The sequence below is a fragment of the Macrobrachium rosenbergii genome, chromosome 2 (assembly GCF_040412425.1).
Source record: "Macrobrachium rosenbergii isolate ZJJX-2024 chromosome 2, ASM4041242v1, whole genome shotgun sequence".
NCBI lineage: Eukaryota > Metazoa > Arthropoda > Malacostraca > Decapoda > Palaemonidae > Macrobrachium > Macrobrachium rosenbergii.
Genome location: NC_089742.1, coordinates 44083108 through 44100512, shown reverse-complemented (window position 1 = coordinate 44100512; position 17405 = coordinate 44083108). Strand labels below are relative to the sequence as shown.

Here is a 17405-nt window from a genome sequence, read left to right as displayed (position 1 = left end):
TTTTCCATCTTACTTTCCACCCTATTCTAACAATTATTTCATGGTGCAACTGCGAGGTTTTCCTGTTACACCTATAAAACCTGTTTCTTCTCAGTTTCCGTTTCAGCTCTGAATGACCTCATAGGTCCCAGAGCTTGGCCTTTGGCCAAAATTCTATATTCTATTTTATTCAAAAACCTCACTTTTTCCATTTAGAGACCGATGGGATTGGTAACTTGGGTTTGAAGAAAAGGGCAAGAGCAGGGTGGAAAATAAAAAGTTGTGCTTAACCTCAAAAAAAAAAAAATTCACTTTTATATTTTTTATTTTTTCTCTTGATGGCCTGGAGCGCAGTTTCATTTTCATGTGATGAAACCGTTTTCTCTCATACGAATAAGATTCATTCTTTTTCTCTCTGGAAAGATTGCATGTTAGGTGTTTGTTAACAAGGATAGTTTTTCATTTTCTATATTATAACTTTAGGGAATGGGAAAGTGTTCTGTCTCGAGAAAAGGGACACATTTTTTGATATTGCAGTAGACCTTAATATTTTGAAGGATTTTTCTTATGAAACATAGTTCGAGCTTGAAATATAATAATTTCTTAACAACGAAAGCTTTCTATTAATGAAATATATTTTGTACGTACACACACACACACACACACACACACACACACATATATATATATATATATATATATATATATATATATATATATATATATATATATATATTATATATATATAATGAAGGCAGGAGGAAGCACACCAACAGGTCAAGAAAGTCATATTTATTCAATTGCAATGCTTTGAGCCAAACCAGCAGGCATCATTTTCAAGCTACAAGTAATAATACCTAATTAGTACAATAAAATTAAATGACAAATATTAAAATACACAATATAAATTACATTAAAACGGTCAGTCCTTCCTCTGCCTCCATACTCAACGGTTGGTCCTTATTCATATTTTTAACTTCGCTTTAAATATATTAATGATGTGCTTCCACTGCCTTCATTATATTACTGGGTTTTGAGAAACTCCTGCCTGTTGAATATATATATATATAGCATATATATATATATATATATATATATATATATATATATATTATATATATATATATATATATATATATATATTATATATATATATATATATATATATATATATATATATATATATGTATATATAATGGTTCTGAGCCCAGGATAAAGGTGAATATGAGTTCAGAATTTTGAGAGATTAAAGGATTATAGATGTGGTTTTTCGCTAACATCACTTTTACAACTGTTCATGGTTTTTCTGTTTTATATTTACTTCCATTCATTCTTTTTCATATTTCTTTTCCCTTAGGCGCGCCCTCCTTTTTTGCTCAATTTTTTGCTCAATTTTTTCTTCTGTTTCTTTTTTGTTTTTTTTTATTCGATGAATTTATTTAGAGCTTTTATTTATGCATGCATTCGATATTCATTTCACGGTTAGAGTATTCAACTTTTACCGTCTCCCAATCTTCGTTAATTGCCTATCTTATTCTCCAATAAAATTTCGGATAGACTCTCTTATTACCAAACTTTGATGTGCTTAACTCTCTCTCTCTCTCTCTCTCTCTCTCTCTCTCTCTCCAGATTATTACAGATGATCGTGCATAATAAATATTAACTTTTCACAATACGTAAGTCTTCTAATGAAATGCTTTTATGAAAAGAAAATTGTTTTGAAATTTTCATGAATTCGTCATCATTGTGAATGTAGTTAGTTTGTCAGTCAAGAAAAATTAAGCTGCACTGGGTCTGGTCAGTACTTGAATGAGTGACCACCTATGACACCACCAACAACAAAGGTGATTTATTTTTCTATTTTAGGTTACACGGGACTGAAATGTTCTACTCGCCCTTGAGTACAGATTTAGACTGATTCCAAGTCTTGCATGAATACAAAAAAATGGAGGCCACATTTCTTGAATAATTATCACCAGGAGCGTAGGTAAAAGCCAAATAGAGGTTTATTATCATCTGATGCCATTATTCACCCAAAACAACTCATAGACGCCGTGAATAACCGAAACATACAAAAAAAAATACAAGTCTGTATTTGTTTTGTATATCCTACCAAAACGCTCCACAAGTATGAACATTCTTTCTGTGTGTAATAATTACCAATTATCTTTTTAAAAACCACAAGACCAAGAGTGAACTAACCTCTACACCACTTGATCCGATTACAACGTCCAAAAGTGGGCTTTTAGGTCGTCACAGCTATTTACCAAATAATATATTTATCTCCGGATGTGTGCAGATATACATCTTATATATGAACGTCTGTGTGTTTATGCACATGCATATATTGTCCAAAAGAGAGGGAAAGCGAGAAGAATCCCACGATTTGTTTTTCCCTTTGTGACCCAAAGAGATTTGCCCCTCCTGCCAAGGATAAGTCGCCCAGACAGCCGTTCCTGAAATTCGAGTCTTTCCCGAATTTTTCTCTTTCTTGAAATTAGTGGAATAATTCGAGCTTCATTGATGAGAAGACACGCCAAAACCGGCCGACCTCCAGCCGAAGGTGGGAAGAAGGAATCCGATTTGGGGGGAAGGAAGATATTTTTATCCACTTTTTCCAAAATACGGTCATTGAAAAAAAGAAAAACAATGAAAAGAATTTGCTGTTGCCCATCGATGTGTGTCTTGATATAACTGTTGTTATCATTTGTGTTCAATATTCGATAACATAAAACCAGCATAAAAGACCTTTAATCTCCGAAAACATGTTTCACAAATATATGAAAGTCCTTATGTAGTTTCGAGGAAGCTGGTTCTAGCTGCTTCGTTTTAGCTTGGTTCAGTGCGAATATCTGCACATTATGTGGTAGAAGGAAGACAGAGAGAAGAGAAGAGAAAATATACAAGGAACACGTGAGTACATTCAAGCACAGAAGATTATAAACTTTCAGTTAAAACTAAGGCATAGGTGCACGGCTCCTGAAACGAGTATCCAATTCTCTCTTTGTCTAACCGATAGTTAGGTCCACCAAGGAAGTTATAAAATAGCACTCTAAAAGCGATAAATGGGAAAACAATAAGTACATGTTGGTAGTTTTTTTTTATTTATTATTCTAAAAGGTATACATTGATTCCCCATAATTTTTTTTGTTAATTTGTTAAACGTGGCAAGCAAAAACAATTTTTAGCATAGTGCATCTCTAAATGGTTGACAGTAATGTTGCGCAAGGTAATACACACATTATAACACACACACACACATACATACATACATATATATATGCATATATAAGAATTATATATATATATATATATATATATATATATATATATATATATATATATACATACACACATATACATATATACATATATACAGTTTTTATTCAAGGAGCTGTGGGCGGTAATGATAAGGACTTACATGTATGCAACCATCTTTAAAAGAGAGAGAGAGAGAGAGAGAGAGAGAGAGAGAGAGAGAGAGAGAGAGAGAGAGCGAGCCTGCCTGTATTTGGTACCGAAGTTTGTTAATGAAAGAGGCTAATGAAATTTTTTTTCCCAATAAAGATAAGCAATTAACGAAGTTTAAAAGGAGGGAAGATGGACGCTGTGATGAAGGCTTCTGATGCACGGAAGAAAACATCAGTGCTCTCATTAACATAAGTTCCATCAAACAAACTATAGAGGAAAGTACAAGAATACTAACTGGGAATAATGAAAACGATAAAACTAAAGTGAACTGTTACAGTAGTACCTGGCCTTTGGTTATATTGTTAGGTCAATTTTCCCTTAAGTGTTTTTAATTTTCCCTTTTGGTAGACTTTTTTTTATTACTGTTGCATTTCTGTTTATTCATTTTTTATAATACACGGAAATACGTGTGCCAACAAGGTCGTCTGGCATTCAACAGTGGTCACCCATCAAAGTCCTGACCACAACCAACGTTGCTTAAATGCGTTGGTCGGAGGACCAGTGGAGAAACCATTTTCCAGTCGCTTTAATTTATTCTGCACTATCATCCAAAAGTCGTCCATGTTTCATCGGTAATTTATTCTGTTTTTGCAAATGTTGCTGAATCCACTTCTACATGAGATAAAAAATGAACATCTTAAATATTTCAAACAAAATGTAAATTTTGGTAGGCCCTCGAATCTTTGTTTTCAGTGGAAAGGATTTTGTCTGAAAAAAGATGTGGAAAAAGTTTTCCCCTCTTAAAAATCCATTTAAGAGGCTCTTGTATTGTAATGGAAACAAGGCCAGTGGGAAAACAGAATGGAAACTTTTGAAGATTTTATTGCACCATGCGATATTCTTGGCTCCTAACACTGTTGGCTTCCTTGGCTTCATTTTAACCTATTGCCGCTTATATAAGGCTCCTAATTAGACAGTGTTCTGAGGGTCGCTTGAATTTTTAGGAAGGTTGTACCCTTTAGTAATATATCTCCATCGTCTGAACATATTTTCTTACGTAAGTTTTGATAATGCTCCCCTGTTTTACACGTTAGTGCTTACCGTCTGATGATGCGGCGAAATCTGAGTGTCAATTCATCACCTCACTTTTGCACGTTTCGGTTCCTAAATAAGTCGTTATATAAGCGAAATTCAAGTTATATCAAAATTAAAGGTTGTAAATTTGGCGTCTGCTTTAACACACCATACTAAATCACGTTTATCCTTTTGTGGGAGTAAACTTGTTTTCTAATAATATTTTGTAGCGTCTACAATATTAAAAAAATTGTTTAACTTTTATAATATCTATAGTAGTAATCACCATATTACCCTCCAAGCCTATGGTAACGTAGCATAGCTTTGTTGAATCGAAATGAACATTCTGCTGACAGCACAGGAAAGTCTTTTTTTAACTACTTGCATTCGTTCCTTCTATTCAAAAGCCTTATAAAGTATTTTATATTCACAGCCCTTTTACTAAAGACCTTTATGCAGGATGTTTTCGTAAGATATTTAACTAACGGGTGAAAAAGCATGCGCACACAGAAATGGAAATGAAGTCTTACATACATATTGCAATCAAATGTTTATTTTATTTTTAATGAAGCTCGTTCCTTTTCAAGATTTAATAAAAACCGTTTGTAAATGAGTGAGTGTGTGCGTGCGTATGTTGAGAGAGAGAGAGAGAGAGAGAGAAAAAGAGTTAAAGGACTCTCCTCTCTCTCTCTCTCTCTCTCTCTCTCTCTCTCTCTCTCTCTCTCTCTGTTTCCTAAGAAAGATTACGTAACGTCCAAGAGCTGAGTTGGGTGCCGAAAACAGCCAGGCTACATTTAAGTTTATCTATTTATTTTTTTATACTCTAATTTTCTAGGCCGTGAGTATTGATGAAAGTAAGCAGAGAAGAAACTATAACGTGATAGTTCTTCGACTCCATGAGTTAGTAAATTTTACAAAAACGTATTGGCGTTTACGTAACTCCCTGTGAGTACAGGTTTGCACCCTCTGTATAGATTTTGACGTCATCAATGCCAGACGAATATAACGTGATATTTGAGGCAGAATGATTTCGCAAACCCATTTTAATTTTCTGTAAAAGAAAGCTATTGAGATGGCTTTGTCTGTCCGTCCGCTCTCTTTCTGTCTCCCCTCAGATCTTAAAAACTACTGAGGCTAGAAGGCTGCAAATTGCTATGTTGATCATCCATCCTCCAATCATCAAACAGTACCAAATTGCAGCCCTCTAGCCTCAGTGGTTTTTATCTTATTTAAGGTTAAAGTTAGCCATGATCGTGCGTGTGGCACCGCCACAGGTTCCAACAACACAGGCCACCACGGGAGCGGCTAAGAGTTTCACGGGGCGCGGCTGAGAGTTTCGTACATTTTCAAGTCTGTTTCTCTTTTCACTGAATTTTTTTTAACGGGATTCCGTTTCTTCCAAATTTTCTTTTAGCAAAGCCTGACTGTACGCTTCATAAAATCAATGCACTAACCTTTTTGGCTTCAATAATGGAGAGACCAGCGGTGCAAGAGAACATGTTACTGTGTTAGCATTAAGGTTGACGACTGAAATGTTAATCCAATGTTGTTTAATAAAAGGTCATGTCAAAATGACGTTAGTAACAGTTCTCACAAGCACGAACCTACAACAGCAGGAAACTCTTCAGTACTGAGTTTGTGTCATAACGTAAATTGATGACATATAATTTGCGAGGCTATTTTGTTTCTGTAATCAGTTGACCATACAGCCAAAACACTCATCGAAGTGATAATAATAATGCTTTTTATTTTTGCTGTCTTTATTATCATTGTTATTGTGATTATTATTATAAAAAAAATTTTTTCAATTATTCAGTTGCTCTCTTAACTGCAAGGAACATTCCTTATTTTCGAAAACTGGAGAAAAAAAAAACATCGAAACAGAAATCGATTTGTCGATAATGAGGGAAACCAACGAGCACCGTTTGCTCGAATTTAAACTTGAAATCTTTTTCTCGGGAATGCCTCTAGATATATAAATAGAATGCACACTTACACACACATGTACGCACACCCACGCACACACATTATTATATATTGTATATATATATATATATATACATACATATATGAAATTTTTATCACACCGTGATTTATATACAATCATGAAGCTACAAATGTCGCTTAATATCGAAATTCACGCTACCTCGGGATATCTCCGTTAGAGAATTGTCGCCGAAGGGGAATTTATATAAGTGATAAATGGATTGGAATCGTCGGGACACGAGCCCGTGACACGAAAACCTATTCAGCGACTCCAATGGACGTTAACCATTGAGCCATCAAGAGAGGTATAAGTCATATACCGAGATGTTGTACTGCTTTTACCCGTCGTGAGCTGGGAAATGTACTAGCCTCGGTTTTCGTGTCATGGGTTCGTGTCCCGACGATTCCAATTCATTTATCACTTATATAAATTTCCCTTCGGCGACAATTCTCCAACAGAGATAAACCGAGGTAGCGTGAATTTCGATATTAAGTGACATTTGTAGCTTCATGATTGTATATAAATCACGGTGTGATAAAAATTTCAAAATAAGAGCTGCGTGTTCCAAACGTACCAATGAACTGTCATGGCGGAGGTGGGTCATTGCCGAGGCTAGTACATTTCCCTGCTCACGACGGGTAAAAGCAGTACAACATCTCGGTATATGACTTATACCTCTCTTGATGGCTCAATGGTTAACGTCCACTGGAGTCGCTGAATAGGTTTTCGTGTCACGGATTCGTGTCCCGACGATTCCAATTCATTTATCACTTACATAAATTCCCCTTCGGCGACAATTTCCAACGGAGATATCCTGAGGTAGTGTGAATTTCTGATATTAAGCGACATTTGTAGCTTCATGATTATACATACATACATATATATATATATATATATATATATATATATATATATATATACTGTATATATATATATATATATATATATATATATATATATATATATATATATATATATATATATATATATATATATATATATATAGATCCTGTATATAGTAAGCCACGAAGAGTGAAACACTGGAGTAGCTAGGCTTTCAACTTACTTTCCTTTACTCAGTAGACTGCTAAGTAAAAGGAAAGTAAGTCGAAAGGCCTAGCACCACTCCGTCGTTTCACTTTCCTTCGTGGCATTGCCTTTATTAATATATATATTCATCATTACGTTCCATATTTTCGTGATTCAGTTATACGCACATAATACATACATATACATACATACATATATATATATATATATATATATATATATATATATATATATATATATATATATAGTATATATAAAACGGTTTCCCGACGATTTCCATTTATGCAGTGAACTGTGTAAGTGGTTACTAGTTGACTGTGTTTGTTGGGTCACATGCAAGGTGGAAAAGGGCATGTCTTTTGCAATGTCAGTCTACAAGAGCCTTTTAAAATGAATAGTATATATATACCATATATATATATATATATATATATATATATATATATGTATGTATGTATATATATATATATATATATATATATATATATATATATATATATATATATATATATATATATATATATATATATATGTATGTATATATATATATATATATATATGTATATATATATATATATATATATATATATATATATATATATATATGTGTGTGTGTGTGTGTGTGTGTGTGTGTGTGTGTGTGTGTGTAGGAGTGAGCGCGCATTCTGTAAAGAAATTAGCAAAAGTTATTCTTATATTTAATTTCATAAACGATAACATTGAAATTAACAGTTTTGATTGTATCGCAACTGGACTGATAATTTTGTCTTTCAACCTCGAGCGCTTTACTCTTTCATGTAAGGTTCTCACTCTAACCCATGCCAATCACACCAGACTCCTAAGGGCTGCTGGTAAATTGATGATCACTTAATCTGAGAGAGCTTATCACTACCACTTTAGCCTCGACTGAAAACATTTACATTTTTGCCTAAGTGGAAGACGTACATATTATTTCCAGGGCACCCCAGTGAACCATCATGCGACCTTTTTTTTGTTCTCAGATTCAAAAGAATGTTTGACATATTTGTTCAGATGAAAGAATAGACTATAAAGCAAGACAAATGTTCATAAGTCCCATCAACGCTAATTTCACCTCCACATCTCTCCGTTAAATTGGTATTTCTTACCATTAATAGGTCAGAGGGACATAAATATTTCCCCCCAAAATTGTTATTACACGTCATTAGCTCTCTCTTTCGCCATTAGTTGACAGGAGGGTCCAAATCACCCAATGAAAACTTTGATTCATTCTTAGACGTAATTTTATTGGAGGAGAATTTCGCCAGAGGGCGATAATAAGAAGGGCAGGAATTTTATGGAACGCTTCAGGATAAGTCATGGCATTATGTTTAAATAAGCTTACTAATTAAGGACATTTCAGCTTTATTTCAAGATGGCTCATGGATTTTTAAAGAAAACAAATCAAGGATAAAAGGAGTTTTGTGACAGAGTTATGACAAAGGAAAAAGCTCTAGTGGTCGCAAATGAATAACGGAATGTATCTTTTATAAAGATAAGAACTGTATTACCTCAAAAGAAGTAAATATTAAGGAAAAGTTTACAAGTGAATCTCATTGGAGAGCAATAAACTTCAGAAGTAATGACTTCACAATTTGAAGAAACTTATAGCTTCTCTGTAGGATTTACCATTACTATTTAAAAATGATGTATTCTTTCAGCTTTAAACATTCATTTTGTGATGTATTATTAATGATATGTGGCAGGTTTTTTTTTGTTTTTGTTTTACGTCAGATCAGTGTTTTATCTATTGTGTGATCAGGGTGACTTTCGTTTTTCACAGTGAAAGTAGTTTGTGTAAAGAAAATGAGATTTTTTTATCAGTTTTTTGTTTTTGGTATGCATGCTAAAGTGAAATCATTAAAGGAAAAATTATTTAGCTTTACCATATAAAATCTACATCTAACGTTAAATACTTTTATATCTCTAACAAACACTGACAAAAAAATCTAATTTGCTTCACAAAACTACTTTCACCATACAAAGTCATCCTAGCCACGTAAAAGATAAAACACTGATACGAAGGAAAAAAAAATCCTACCACACTCAGTAGAAATATTTCACAAAATGAACTTTTTTATCTAAAAATTCTTTTATGCTTATAGAATAATGATAAATTCCACAGAAAAACTTAACGTTCCTTCGAATTGCGAAGCCTTCATGAGAAGCAACAACCAGTGGCGTGGCGAGGGAACTGATGCAAGCGGCAATTAAACATAAGAGCAACGCAGTGAGGTATATCAAAGATGGGGCAAGAGCCGCCTTATAAAGTTAAGTTTTAATTAGAATACCCCCAATCGACAAAACAAACAATTTTTTACTTTCATAGAAAAATATACTTTCAAAATTAAAATGTATTTTGTTTTATAAAGACGAAACATTATATAATAATATATATATATATATATATATATATATATATATATATATATATATATATATATATATATATATATATATTACACACATACATACATACATACATACATACATACATATTATACACACACATACACACACACACACACATATATATATATATATATATATATATATATATATATATATATATATATATATATATATATATATATATAATAATGTGTGTGTGTGTGTTTGTATGAGGAAGTTGCAGTTGTATTAGAACAAAATACTTTCTTCAAAGTGACATAAGTGATATTCCGTTTTTGTAAAACATATGTGTATATATATATATAGAGTGTATATATATATATATATATATATATATATATATATATATATATATATATATATATATATATAAATCATATATATATGTATATATATATTATAATGTGGTTGTGTGTGTGGGTGTTTGTACTGTATAAGTGAGGAAGTTGCAGTTGTATTAGAACAAAATAGTTTCTTCAAAGTGACCTAAGTGATATTCCGTTTTTGGAAAACTTTGAGAAAAATAGTCTCTATAGAAAACTTTCCCTCCAGAAGAAATTCCTATCTCAAACGTAAACTCCTTTTTATCTCGTAAGTTAAAGAAAATATTTGAATAGCCCGCAAAGAAAACACAGCCTTTCCCCACAAAAGAAAACGATATATTAAAAAAAGAAATGACAGAGGAAGACGGCTGCGAAGTGACCAGTTTTTTTTTTTTTTTTTTTACTGTAAACATAATTATAAGAATAAGGAGGCGCTCCCTTCATGCAGAGACGGACGTGGGCGTAGGGTGGTGTGGTGGGGGTTGTTGGGAGGGGGGGCGCCACAGCCAATACCACAACTAGCCCAAACCCGAAGAAAACGATAAAAGGAGTGGGAAGGCGAAAGTGTGAGGCTTTACCCTAAGAAATTAAAAGACTTACCTCCTAAAGCATAGGAGATTATATGGATTATGAAGACATGGAAGCAGGTAGGCAATTGCAAAGTTTACTAGGAAGGGAGATTGAATGAATCACTGAATCGTGCAATCTCAGGATTACAATTTCCACCTATATCATGTGAGAAGAGGTTGCCTAACAAGTGTTATGAATCTATTTGAGAAGAAAATGCTTCTTTATTGAGTCATCTATTAGTTACTTCAGTGCATCATAAATGTTTGTCAAATCTACGAAAAAGTCCCATCACATGCCCAGATAAAAAAGTGTCCCTTAAAGAGTAGTGTTCTTCTTGAACACTACTCTATTATATTTGAAAATTGCCTGATTCATATCTGTCTAGAGCTGAGAGGAAAAATAAATTCATACAGAAAAATGGATATTGTTTTTCTTTGAAAAAAAATCCCCCTAAGCTTTTAAAAGGAATGAAAACGGAAAACTTATAAAAAAAAACTTTGGTACTGTATGTCAATATTGGCTAGTCTTTCTCCGTGAACTTTTCAATCAGCTATTTTCTGCTTTTTTATTCGGTTGAATTTTTCCTTGTACTGTAAATGTTTGTTTACGTTAATTCAAGATAACATAGCATGTTAGCCTGTCTAGAATAAAATGAATTAGATTATTTGCTTGATTGAAAATATCGAGGAATTCAAATAAAATTTACTGATCACATTCACCAAACTTCTTTTGTTTAAATACCGCGAGGAACTCGTAAGTATTTGCATCGGCGAATTCATGCAACGTAACAAAATTAGAGCATTCAGTGTGTAAAGCACCATTAATAAAACACACGCCACATTTAACTAAATGAAATTAGTTTTCTAAATGGTTTCAGACCCTCAGAAATAGATGATGTTATGTTTTGTGTCAGTGTGTTTAAGAGAGAGAGAGAGAGAGAGGAGGGGGGGGGGGAACCAGATTGTCTGCGCTTTGGAGAGGGTGAAAAATGGATTATGTTCGAGTTTATCTCTCATTCTATATTCATATGTTTTCGGCTGTTCATGGGATGGAAGAAAACTCATTTTCCTGTCGCTGTAAAACTCCACAGGAAATTAAGGAATCCTTCATACATATGAACAAGGACTTGACAAGTATTAGCTTCTCTCTCTCTCTCTCTCTCTGCGTGTGGTTTTTTTTTTTGTCTTTTTTTTGTGGGGGGGGCGGCTCTGTATGTGTGTCTCGCTCTCACTGCCAGTTTTTCTCAGTCTTCCCTTATATTTTATTTACTGTCTTTCTTCTTCAGTGGTCAAAGTCAGGTTTCTTGTCATTTCCCGATTCGTCTTTTTTTCAGTTTCATTTCCGCTTATACAGACATGGTTTGGAAACGGATATTCGATTCTAAAAATTAGCAAAAACATCAAAGTAGGAAAAACATGCTAATATGCAATAACCCTTTGATGTCAGCTAATTAGTAAATGGCTCTTCAGTTCTCAATCGATTTGCGGTCCATGAGATTTTTATCATCACGCATATTCTTAATATCGTTGGCTTAACGAGCAAGCACGAATTGACAAGGAGCGTCACCGGATAAGGAACCAGAATTTTTTTTGGGGGGTGAGCGGATTGGGGGGAGAAAGGCTGAAGTTAGCACACCTTAAGTGCTTTCTAATTTTTTTCTTTTACCTTTGATGTTGCCTTCCCTTTATTTTACATATTTTCTTGATCTCACAAATGTCGATTTTCCCGCTGTCAGAAGATATACTATCAAAGTTTCAGATTTAAAAGTCATCCATCTTAATAAATGAGTTTTGCATCACATGTGTTATCATAAGTTGGAAATAACCACTAGAATTTTTCACATAAATGTAGGAATGAGGCCGATTATTCAGAAACATTCTCATAGCTGAAAGTAAACAACCTAAATGTATTTTTAGAAATGATTAGAAGCATTAGGAACGAAATATTCGTTCGTTAAAGTATGAATATACTAATATCGAAACCAGCGAAAATGAAAATAACAGAACACCATTGTTGGCTGCGACAAAATTACAAATACAATTACAGATACTTTTTAATTAGCAAGAAAAATAAAAAAAAAACAATATCAGAAGCAATACCGGCAACTAATCACACCCATTTACAACAGTTATATACAGAAAATACTCAAAATATTCATTATCACCCTCCCGCAGTTCCCAAACCAAAAAGGATATTGAATCCAACTTAAAGTCTAACCATTTCTTGGATCTTTCCGCAAAGTCAAAGTGAAATTTATCAGAAATTTCGCAAACAAATAAACAGCCTCAGTCAAATACATAATCTTCCGTCCTATTTACTATGAAGAAATGACAAAGAGATTATGATACCAGAAAGAAATAAAGTAGAAAAATGCATAAGATTCGTCCCCGGACGCTCATCAGGGCCAGATATACGTATTAGGAACTTTTAATGGTCAGTTAATAGAGCCATGGCCTCAGGTCCGAAACATCAAATAGGGCTTATCTGCACAGAAGATGAGACCCGGACCCGCGTCGTTGGTCGGGTTATTTTTTAATTAACTGCTATTGGCATTACATGCCGTGTAATCACATACGACAGTCCCATTAGTACCATAGGCAATATGGGTTTATGAATCGGCAGGTTCAGGACTGAAGATTGCTACGAAATGAGAGCCTGCTCTCTCTCTCTCTCTCTCTCTCTCTCTCTCTCTCTCTCTCTCTCTCTCTCTCAGCCGATTCTGGACTGAGCAGAGCTATTAAATGAGAGGTTCCCCTCTCAAAGGACAAATACATACACTCTAAAATGTCATCTAGTTCCATTATCATCTATTATTTTTTTAAGCATGCTCTTAACGACTGGCTTCACACACACACACACACACACATACACACACACACACACATATATATATATATATATGTATATATGATGTAGGTATATAAATATACAAATTTAGTTGCTGACTTCTTGCACTGTTTCTGTATATTCATGTGATACTTTTAAGGTTGCAATAAGTTATACTGTATAAAGAGCTACGATAAATCGCGTTCAGGGACGAATTATACGTAATAAACCTAAATTTATAAAGCTACATCTATGATATCAGATAGATAAAAGCGAACAAATACATTAATACGCATATATAAGGCTTCTTACATTAAATAGCAGCATTTGAAAATTTCGGCCAAAATTTTAGAAATTCAAATTCAAGAAAAAAGATTCACCGACAAGAACCAGTTAGACAAGAGACTAACTTGTTTTCCTTTCGCTCAGGAGTCCTTGGTTACTAACGTTCATTCTCGTAGTCGCGAATCCAGTCGCTGACGTTTGGGAGTCCGGGAGGGTCGTTCTCTGCTGTTTTTTGGAATTTACGGTTTTTGGTGCACAAAGACTGCTATACAGACGCCTTGCGGGCTTCAGTGGGTTGTGTTTTGACTGGTGAATGTGTATTTGCTTCATTATTGTTGATACTGCCGTTTTCCTAGGTTTCTACGTGATGGTTCAGTGAGCAGTAAGTATGTTATCTTAATTTTTTGGTATTTTCTGATGCGTTTTTCGACTTGGTGTTATTTTCAGTGTAATGTTCTCCGTAATTTTAGAATTATAACTTAGAATCTGGGGTTGGTGGTTTTAATGTTTGACAATGCCTTCGGTAATAGGTATGTTTGAGGTAATATATTAATTGCCGTGGATAGGTAGATAATCTCCAAGCTGAAGTTAAGAACTTGATGTTCATCCTTACGTGCGAATTTTCTGGTGTTCAGAGCTAGACTGGGTGATTTTTTAAGTAATTTTTTAATTATTGTGATTTCTCTTTACTCGTAATTAAGGTATTTTAAATTAAAGGGATATAAAGAGTATACTGACAATTCAAGTGACCTTGATTAGTACTGTAGTTAGTATTCACAAGTGTGTGTAAAATGGTTTAACCTGTGCTTCAAAGGTTGCTTTATTCCTATCTCACGTTATAGGAATCTTGATGTAAGGAATTCAATTTTCAGATTTTAAGTCCTTGAATTCTGTAATACTCCTAATTCATAATTATTAGTCTGGTGAGCTTTAAAAGCCATTATTTAGTTTTGTAGCCTATTAAAATTTGGCGATCCATGTTGTTAAGTTATTGCTGTATAGTGTATCTTTATTTTTTTGGTAATTCTAAGCCGGCTGTCCGCGGTGAGCTAGACTATGGCAATTGACGTTTTCCTATGTTATTTTACTTCCTTTAGAGGAATTTAAAGTAATATTTTGTCGGCCGGCTGTAACTAAGCTGTCATTGACCTTTGAAGACTACGACGATTGTATTACCTAACGTGGGGTAGGTCTAAGCCGGCATTCAGCGGCAAGCCCCCACCTCCATAGCTAATACGGCAAAATTGTAACCAGTAAACTCCCTAAAAATACCAACCTAACGTACTCTAGAGGTGTTTACTGTTACAATTTTGCCATATTAGTTACGGAGGGGAGGTGGGGGGCTTGTTATGGAAGCCGTCGGTTTAGGACCTACCCCGCTAGGGTACTTAAGTCGTGTAGTCTTCAAAGGTCAATTACGGCATATTTACAGCCGGCCGACAAAATATGACTTTAAATTCTTGTAGCAAGTAAAATAACATAGAAAACGCCAATTGCCACAGTCTAGCTCACCGCGACAGCCGGCTTAGAATTACCATTTTTTTGTTATAATTTTGTTTTTCATCAGTTTAGTTATTTAACTTATTTACTCCTTACGTTACTCACTAACAAAGCTTTATCTAACGTTGCCCACATTAACAAAGGTTTATCTAGCTTTTAAATTTGCGCAATTAAAGTTTTAAATGTTAACGGAGTTGAAATACACTGCCGCATGAGTGCACATTAACATAGTACTGCTGGGTTTAAGTTTATTATAAAATAACAACGCTTATTAGTAATTTTCTTAAAATTTTACATAACGGTTTCTTACAAATTTTCTTAAGATTATCAGCCAGTAATGGGTTGGTTATACTGGTAACATGGATTTCAGTGGCTTCTATAAGTTGGCTGGTAAACACTTAGGTTGGTTGAAGTGTATCGGTTGAACTCGGTCGTGATTACTTAAATTCTTTTTCCAATTTCCCAGAAAAGTCCACCTTTGCCGGGGTGGCTGCGCAGCCTGTCAGGCAAAGGTTGGCTAGGGATGTGCATGGCAGACTTAGGTTGGTTGAAGTGTATCGGTTGAACTCGGTCGTGATTACTTAAATTCTTTTTCCAATTTCCCAGAAAAGTCCACCTTTGCCGGGGTGGCTGCGCAGCCTGTCAGGCAAAGGTTGGCTAGGGATGTGCATGGCAGACTTAGGTCTGCCGTGTACATCCTGATTAAAATCAAAAAGCTCAAATATTTTATTTTTTATTGCTTTATGGGTTTAAAAGTTCAAATGACTTTAAGGGATTTAGGGTTGTCCAAGGTTTGAGGCTAGCTGGAACTGAAACCATGGATTTCAGTATGTTTTTGGAAATATATATACTGTTATTTTGGGTTAGCGAAGTGTTAGGTCATAGGTAATTGACTAGTTTTGACATCCTTATTTTTCACATTGTGTTAATGTATGTCATGTTACCCAGTGGAGTTTGGGTTGTATAGTCATTCTTACATACAATCCTATCCTATCCCTCTCCCCATCTCCCTGTATCCCTCCCCTCCCTCCCCATCCCTCCCCATTCCTCCCCTCCCGTGTTCGTATGAGAGAGCACTCACGGTTTTGTTGATTGGCTTGCCGTGTGTACTCGCGCGTCACTTTTTTTTTTTTTTATCGAAATCATAGGCTTCTGTCTTTAGTGAGTAGTATCTTTGACATCTTGTTTAGAATGCCGTTTTTAGATTTTAAATTAGACCATCGTTTAATCTATCCTAAATGTTTTACAAAAATTTAACTTCTCAACTGTTTTAGGGTCTTTGCCGTAGGTTTTGGCTTGTCAGTACACAGTATTTAAGTAAAAGATAAATTATCTATTGGTTTGGCTACAGAGATTAGTAGCCGTATTACTTTTTAAATATAGTCAAGTCTTTGGAAAGGTGACTAATAAAGTAATATAGGGTTTTTTCCTCGGCATCCACAAATTTTTTCTCAAATTTTAGTGCCAGGAATTGGATTATTTGTATTAAGCTTTAAGAATTTTCAACAGGTCAGGCTATGAAAGTGACCTTGTAGAAATGGTGCAGACAAGGTCGTCTTTGCTTTGGTACTGGTATATACTGTGAAGAGCAATGTTCCCCTTTAAGAAAATTTCTTACAAAATTACTTTTGTTTTTAAATTTTGCAGGCTGAAATGACAAATTGTTCCAAACTAACAGATAATTTGCTTCCGAAACTGTGGATTACTGATGGACTTTGGGCTATGGAAGCTGTCAGTACGGTAGCGGTCCTTTTGCAACTGCATCTTTTGGCACTGAGGATTACTATTTCCATGTGTTCACAATAGCTGTGATGTCCGGCTTATCTTGTAAACTTGTAATCTGCTAATTTAAATTTTAAGTTTCTTGATAAATAAACTTAACCTGTACCGAGTCATTTTTCTTTTAGTTTCTGCGGATGAAAGTGATATTGAATCTCTTACTTTGAAGGGTTTGAGATCTAGATTGAATA

General features: G+C 34.4%; 1 protein-coding gene and 1 long non-coding RNA gene across 2 annotated transcripts in view; both read left to right on the top strand.

The window, feature by feature from the left end:
• LOC136842905 (kynurenine/alpha-aminoadipate aminotransferase, mitochondrial-like) overlaps positions 1 to 17405 on the top strand; it is a 654775-nt gene that overhangs the window by 457478 nt on the left and 179892 nt on the right. The gene's annotated exons all lie outside the window — the stretch shown is intronic.
• LOC136845953 (uncharacterized) lies at positions 14119 to 17330 on the top strand. The gene is made up of 2 exons (XR_010855300.1): positions 14119 to 14317; positions 17083 to 17330. It is a non-coding gene; the product is annotated as an uncharacterized lncRNA (long non-coding RNA).